General features: G+C 39.6%; 1 long non-coding RNA gene across 1 annotated transcript in view; it reads left to right on the forward strand.

The window, feature by feature from the left end:
- The window catches only part of LOC102027039, a 6,481-nt gene extending 619 nt beyond the window's left edge, over positions 1–5,862 (forward strand). The window contains exons 2-3 of the long non-coding RNA XR_259311.2: positions 4,497–4,605; positions 5,331–5,862. This is a non-coding gene — a long non-coding RNA (uncharacterized LOC102027039). The remainder of the gene's footprint in view (positions 1–4,496; positions 4,606–5,330) is intronic.
- The last annotated feature ends 2,157 nt before the right edge of the window (positions 5,863–8,019 follow it).

Genomic DNA, 8,019 nt, shown 5'->3' on the forward strand with positions numbered 1-8,019 from the left:
CCGCTGGCCCGCAGCGGCGCGCGGGGAGCAGAGCGGGGCGAGCGGGAGCCCTCGGCCCGGGACTGCGGGAGGGGACCTGTTGAAAGACACTCAAATCGCCGGAGCAAAGCCCTCTCTCTAGCCTGATATTTTCAAGTGTCATGAACGCTGCATTGCAGTAAAATTGCTGCTTCCTTAAATGGGCCAATAATTTCAGCTCTCTCCCACAAACTCCTTAAACGGGAGATTTCAATGTAAAGTAATTCAAATAAGTAAAAACCACTTTATTGCTGTTGGAAAATTCGCATGCATTTATTCTGCTTAAAATTTGATATAGGGCATTTTCTGTATTCCCATTTATCGCTTGCCAAGAAATAATTAAGAATAGGAGCTCGAAGATTAATTTTAAATAAAAAATCTTCTCAAATGAAAATGTCAGGTCATAAAAATTCCTTTTAAATCATAACAGCATATAAATCTTTGAAATTAACCATGTAATTACAATGTCTATCAACTTTTACCTTGAGCTTTGAGCCTCTCTTTTTAATCTTCCATTCTTTTTTAATGAATAGCTATTTTGAAATTAAAAAGTACTGTTCATTACACATGCCCCACTATAATAGGGTTTTTATCATATTTGCTCTATGTAAAAATACTTGCTACTTTGTAATTATTCACACGCCGATCCTTTCCTATATTGAGTGGAAAATAAAAAATGAAATAGAAGTCAAAGGTGCTTTAGAGCTGAATGATTTACACAATTCATTAAGGACGGTGATTTTTCAGTTAGCATCAGATTAAATGGTTACTTACTCTCAAATAGCCCTTGGGGAGTTGAATTGCTGGGTAGCAAACAGATTAAAGTTTGCATTGAAAGAAAAATTGAATTCAGAGGTAATCAATAGCATAATAGGGGCAGTGAGTGGTGCCTGCTGCCTGAAATGAAATTACCATATTTTTAATCTTAATTTTCCACTCTGTTTATCTGACAGTGTGGATGTGCAATCCAAACAGATAATGAGAGAGTGGGATATTGACACCGCTGTCCTCTGGAGTGCTTGTTTTCAGTGATTAAACGCTGTGATCTGTGATTACTTTGTGCGGGGATGTCGGGGCTGCTGGCCAGAACCAAGGGAGGGGCGCTCACCCGGCAGCTGTAGTTCCCGACTCTCCCAGGTCCTAATGTCTGAAATTCATTTTCCACCGGCAATATTGAAAAATAAAGATTGCCTGTGTGTGTATATACTTAAGCTGCACAAATTACAATAATTAATCCCATTATTATCGTTGTCCTGACTCAAAAACGTTTTAATTAGTTCAATAGGTAGTGAACCCTCTCTGTAAGTTCCGTATTAATGAGCTAACTTGCTCCTTATAGGAAGATGCAAATGGTAGAAAGCAACGCAATGGGAAACTTTGCAGGGAAAGTGTATTGTCCTTAGAGAAACAGCGGAGAGAGGAGAAATGGGGACATTGTTAAAGAAATCCAGCCCCAGTGGCTGCAATTATTTCACAAGCTGTGATAATTTTTTAAATGCAAATACTGTCCTTTGGGTATCAGGAGAAAGTTTTCTTATATATTTAATCAAATTAATATGTCTAGTTAAATAAGAACACTCAATCCCCAAAGTTTAAAGTTATATAAATCCTATATGCCCAAAATCTGCTCATTTTTGGTGCCTAACTGAGGAATGGTGGCTAATGTAGTTCTGTGGCATGCCTTATATTGGAAGCAGGGTTTATTTTACAATGAGGAAATTTACAGTACTTAACCTTAGACAACATATTATGAATGCGTCATTTGAATTCACTTAATCCTGCTGAGGGAATAGGTTTTACAATAGAGGATGGTTGTCTGTGATCTATACTGTCCGAGGCAAACCTATGGCACGCGTGCTGCAGCTGGCTATTTGTTGTCACTGGAAGCTCTAAAAGGTTCGCCATCAACGAATAGCTTGCACACTATGTGAAGTGTGAATGTGTTTGCAGAATTTGGTAATTTTGCCTAGCTGATTAACTTATTCTCCCTTGATACATATGTGGACCCAAACAAGAAGTCATGAAGAGGAAGGGGGATGGGCAGCAGTGGGTATTTATTTGGTATCAGGTTATCACAGGACATGTATTTTTCCACGTTGGAGTATCACACCAAACAAGTGACAGTGCCATGCCTGCCCCAATTGTTCCTTCACCTTGGCTAGACACATTGTCTTTAGCTCCTAATGCACATAATAACTTTCATTTCTTTCTCAGTTATTTCTCATCTGCTCAACTCTGTGGTAGGAGAAAAGGAGCCTGAGGCTAAGAACTCAGAAATGAAGAGTGTAAAATAACTTCATGAAAAAGCTGAATGAGCTTCACAGCTGGGTGTAAATTCAAGTTTATTAACTCTCTGATTGGCAGCGTCCCTTACAAAACTCCAACTTTCCTAAGAGGCCAGCTGGTTGAAACTGGAAAATTTTAATAAATTCATATTTTAACCCTTGAGTGGTGACTGGCAACTTTGTTTTTCTAGGACATATTAAATTAGAGACTGGGGAGGCATCTATGCTCATAAATATTGACTGGTGGATGTCACTGAGTTTCACACTGTACACACGGACTACAGAAATTCCCATGTGTTATGTAAACCCACAATGAGAACCGCTCATCTTGATTTTACCTCCTTCCTTAAATATGCTGGATGCTGAGTTATTTGTAAATCATTCTAAAGAAAAGTGACATTAGACCCACTCCATAAAGGAACATAATCGAGTTCTAGTGGTCTCCATAGAAGTGCTGGAATGAGCTGGAATTTTTTGCTTAGAGTCTTTAAAAACTGCAAAAAGATGTATCAGGCAGATTAACAGTTTAGACTGACTCTTTCACATGGAGTTTTAGTACCATTTTGACAATTTATTCAATATTCAGAAAAATCCATAAACTTGAGTATAAACTATATATGGTCCTATCTTCATTACAACAAACTCATCCAATTTTTTGATAACTTGCATTGTGTTCTCTACAAAATTTTTTATCAATACTTTAGCATGCTGATTCTTAGAGCAATGGAATATGGTTGATACATATCCATTGACATGGAAAATAGTTAAAGTGCTATTTGAACTTTTTCTCCTATCTCCTGACTACCTCTATAATCCAACTGAAACCTAGGTTTTCTAAAGATACAAAAGCTTTGCTCTACCCCTCTACCTGCAGTCACCATTCGAAGTTTATTGAGCTTTTGAGCTCACAAAGAGAAGGAGAAAATCCAAACCAATCTCTTTCTTTTCACTTTCTAAATCCTGACATGGTCCATCACCTTTTGAAAATAGTGAGCTGGCCTTCCCTAAAAAGGAGAAAAGGAACAAAATCTAAAGGAAAACAATGGAAGAAGGATAATCTAATCTCTAAATAAGGAGAAATGTTTCTGAAGGCTTCAGAAGGGCAAATTTCACACTGATGTCACCTTTTCCTGAAACATGTGAACCCTTCAGGAGGTGAAGAGGGAAATATTAATGTCCTCAATCCATTGTCCTCTAATTCTCCCTAAATAGATGGGACTTGTAGGGTCTAGGTCACAAGAAATGGAAGTATTCATGGAGAGCGAATGGCTCTCTCCTAATTGGCATTCGGTTTATTCGATCATTAAGAAGTCAGTCCCTGGGAAAACCATCCCAGGGAACTAACCCATGAGCAAGAAGCTATTACTTCCTTCAAGTGACCTACATTTCCCTTCCAAGCCAGACAGTCTCTCATGGCCCAGGGAAGAAAGAGCATGTGCTTATCACAGATTCTGGAAATGAGAGTTCATTCCAGGGCACTGCTAGGCTGAGTAATGTCTCAAGTACATTTTTGTGTTAAGGAAACAAACCCCAAAGGGCTTCTTCCCTCAAGGAGCAGTGGCTCTATAGGATCTCTCATGACAGCACCAAATACGTTCATTGTTTTTTTTCACCTTTTGAGGCCAGAGGTTTTTTTTGTTAAATTTTGAAGTCTACACTTCCCTGTAGCATTAGAGACAATCATGGCAGTTAGAACTGGAAAATCAAGCGACTGATGATGCAACAAGCTGAGTGACCATTTCTGTAGAGTGAAGGTGATGGATGAACGGTGAGCTTCATAAAGCTTGCATGGGGACACACTGTAGTTATTTCTTCACTGCTTTATGACTGGTGCAGGTACAGAGTAGACAGTAATTACTTGTTTAATGAGTGAAGGAAGGTACAGGCAACAGTGAAAATCCGAGAACTCTCAGATCATGTTGGTTTTAAGTATCATTTACAATCTAGACCTCAAATATCTAACCTTGGGTGCAAAGCCAATATTTGCAGGTCTTGTGGTATTTCCTAGCTATGCTCTTCCTGACCTTGTCAAACACCCTAAAAAATGGAAGCAGTTGCCTAGTAATTGACTCCCAGTTTTTGCGGACACCGATAAAATGCAAGTGATCGCATTCTAACACTGTTAGCCCCAACTGCTCCCCACCGGACATGCGGACTCTACTCATCCAAATGGTCCTGTCCTTCCACTTCCAGAGCTCGTGGAACACAGGGGCCAAGACTTCACTGAGTGTCGAATGAATGAAATCTAAGTCTCGTGAGGTATGCTGGCAAATCCTTACCTTGAGCTGTCCCTGGATAAAACGTAAGTATTGTGCCCCTGGGCCTTCATTACTGAATTTCTTAGTGTTCTCTGGGGAAGGCAGTTACCCTTTCCTCACTTCAAAAATGTGTCTCTAGGTCATCACTGCCAGCTCCAAAACTCTGTGGTCAAGCATACTTTTCTTGAAAATTAGCACCTGACAAAATTTGTTGACAAATTGAACATTTTTGGAGACAGCTGTAACTATAGATAAAAAATTGAGTTCCCCAAATCATCTTTGCTTTCATTTCACATGGAAAAACCATCCAATGAATGTACAGTTCTCCAAATTACAGGTTCCCGTCTAGAAAAGTCAGAGGAACCAAATAGAAGCATAATGAAAATATGAGTCTCCATAAATGGCTTCACAGTTAAATATTGGTGAATAAATTTTCCATTGGATTTTTTTCTCTAAGACTCTTCCCACAATCATGATCCTGGCTGCCTTCTCTTGGCCAGAGCAAACCCCCAGCATCCTGCAGTTTTAAAGCAGAGACAAAGCCTGTTCCACAGTCAATGGTTACGGCTCATGATAACTCCACTTCCTGGTTTTCCACCCTGTGTCATTTCTTTCACACCCACTGTACCAGAGTTGTCCGTGTTATTAACGGAGCATAAGGAAGTAGCGCCATGTTGCTTTCTACATTAGGTTATAAAAGACTGGCTTTGGTGCCTCTCTCTCTCTCTCCCTCCCTTCCTCTCTCCCTGTCTCTCTCTCTCTCCTATAGGGGGAAGCCAGTGACTGTATGGAGAACATTTCAGGCCACTTCTGGAGACTCTCAAGAAGCAGCAAACTAAGATCCCTGCTAACAGCCACAGAAGGGATCTTGGAAGCAGATCTCTTTCCTCTGGGTCGAGCCCTCTAATGAGCCTGCAGCCCTGCTCCGAGCCTTGACTCTGCCTCCAGGAGGACCTCCAGTCACAGTCACCAGCCACACAGCTCTCAGATGTCTGTCTGCAGACACTGTGAGGTGTATGTTGTTGGTAAGTGCCTAAATTTTGGTGTGACTTGTCACACAGCAAGAACAAGTATCAAATACCGGCATCAAAACTTGTATTCACCATCATGCAAACACCAGTTGCCCCTCTTTGGGAATTCTGTATCTTGTTAACAAATCTTTTCTTTCTGCCTTAATAAATGTGCAATGTAGGTATTGTAAGATGTGGAGTCTCCACAGTCAAGATGTTTGTTTTTATAACTTATGGGAAAAGTTTCTATTACCTTTATGTTTTTAATATTTAAATCCAAGAACCACCTTGGTGGAACTTATTTTATTAAAATCTCATAGACTTGGGATTTGAATCAGTACTGATTTCTCTGGCCAGTTAACAAGTTATGCAGGCATCCAGTAGCTTAAAACTTGCATGAGGACATGATAAACTATACAATATTCATCAATATGAGTTCACTACTTTTGTATTACTGTTTGGAAATGAAGGTAATAGACTCATAAAGAGCCAGAGTAGGTCCTGGAAGCAGGATGTGGTCCTAAGTGGAATCCTTGATACTATTGAAGACATTGTTTTCCTTTGAAAGTCTTTAGAAAATGACATGATGAATATTTACAAACAAATTAAAAACATGCAGGGCCAGGGATTTAGCTCAGTGGCGCAGTGCCTGCCTGGCAAGTGTGAGGTCCCAAGTTCGATTCCATGCTAATAGCCGCCATCCACTGAATAGGCTTGTGACTTATACACACATTTTCATATTGAATGGAAACCTCCTTTTGAGGTTTGAATAATAGGTAGGTGTGTGTACTCCATTTTATGGGTACACAACGGAATCTGAGAAGGTTTAAATAATTTGCACACAGCTAGTAGTAATAGACCCTGAATTTGAAGACAAGTCCTTTTCATCCCAGGATGCATGTTCTTATTAGTACTCTGTATTGCTGTCCCATATTATTTATATCAGTTTTATTAATGATAGCATATTCCCAATTGTTGAAGTTTGTAGTACAAATTTATAGCAAATCCATAGCCACCATCAACAATGAAATCCTCACGTTGAAAAAGATTTTATATGAAGCACATGATGAGAGAAGGAGCACCTCTATCCTGAGAAGACACAGCAAGGACCAGGGAAAGGATGGTGGCTCTGGGCTTTAGAACTCTCCCTGGCCATCCGGTGAGGAAGATGCCGTCAGTATTTCTCAGATACCCTTTCATCGCACACCTGTGTTTTCTAACGTTCACCATTTCTGGAGTTTCAGAGTTGGCCTTTTGTCTCAGAATATCATTTCCCTTTCAATTTTCCTATTGAAGGTAAATATGATTTTAATATATTTCTGAGTATTCAGGGCCAACCTTTAAAAAAATCTATACACATATAATTAGATTTTTTTTTTTTCCAGGGGAGAAGGGCATTTATGTTATTCATCTTCCCTTAGAGTCTGAGCAGGAGTCTTTGGTTTTTCTAGTTAGGATTCAAGGCAGGCAGCTTCTTCCGAGAATTTCCGGGCGGCAGTCACATTGGCGCTGGTAATGTTTGTTACTCAGACTTTCAGGGTAATAGGTGAAAAGGAGGACAGTGAAGCTCACCAAGACCCTAAATGCTTGTCTGCTTGTCTGCCTTCATCCCACTGACAAAAGGCATCACAGGAAACAGGAGAGAGAAACAGTAGTTTATGGAACTATACACAAAAAGGAAGTTGCTGATCATTTATCAAAATACTGTATATACAAAGCAGGAGCAATGGTCACCTCTTCCTCATCAGTTCCAATAATAAGAGCCTGTCTTTCAAAAATCCCAGAAAAATTGATTCAGTTCTTTGGATTTGTGTGTGTGTGTGTGTGTGTGTGTGTGTATGATTCTTTAAAATGTGCTGCAAATTCACTTAATAGTTAAATAATACGATTCTGAGTGTTTATTTTTCCTTCATATTGCAGTCCGCTGCCCCATTTTGAGGATGATTTGCTACAATATTACTGCCACTGTGATGCATAAATATCTCTGGCAAATTGAGAAATAAGTGTTTTTCAAATAACTGTAGCTGGCTCATCTCCCCATATGGGCTCTATCTCAGACTTCTTAAGCTCGTTCTCTTATTTCCTACATTTTTATTTTTTGCTTTGTTCTTTGAAATCAGATGTTTGTATGCACTTTCATGCCATTGTCCCCATTTTAAGGACAGAGAAAGGTAAAAAACATGAGCACCTCAAGATCACAAAAAAAATCTCCTAGCGTAGATTTACAGTATCCCGATTTACTGAGTTGTGTACCTGGACACGAGCAGTCTATATGTGCTGCATGCACCATGGCTGCAGGGTGGGTGAGCAGCCCCCTGAATAATCACCCACAGGCTCTAAGAAAATATGTTTTCTTGACTCAGGCAACTATTATAATTGCCTTGACAACATTAAAATAGAAAACCAATGATTTCTAGTTAGATTATATTAGTATTAGAATATATCTTT

The sequence above is a fragment of the Chinchilla lanigera genome, unplaced genomic scaffold, assembly GCF_000276665.1.
Source record: "Chinchilla lanigera isolate Chin_1 unplaced genomic scaffold, ChiLan1.0 scaffold00003, whole genome shotgun sequence".
NCBI classification, from domain to species: domain Eukaryota; kingdom Metazoa; phylum Chordata; class Mammalia; order Rodentia; family Chinchillidae; genus Chinchilla; species Chinchilla lanigera.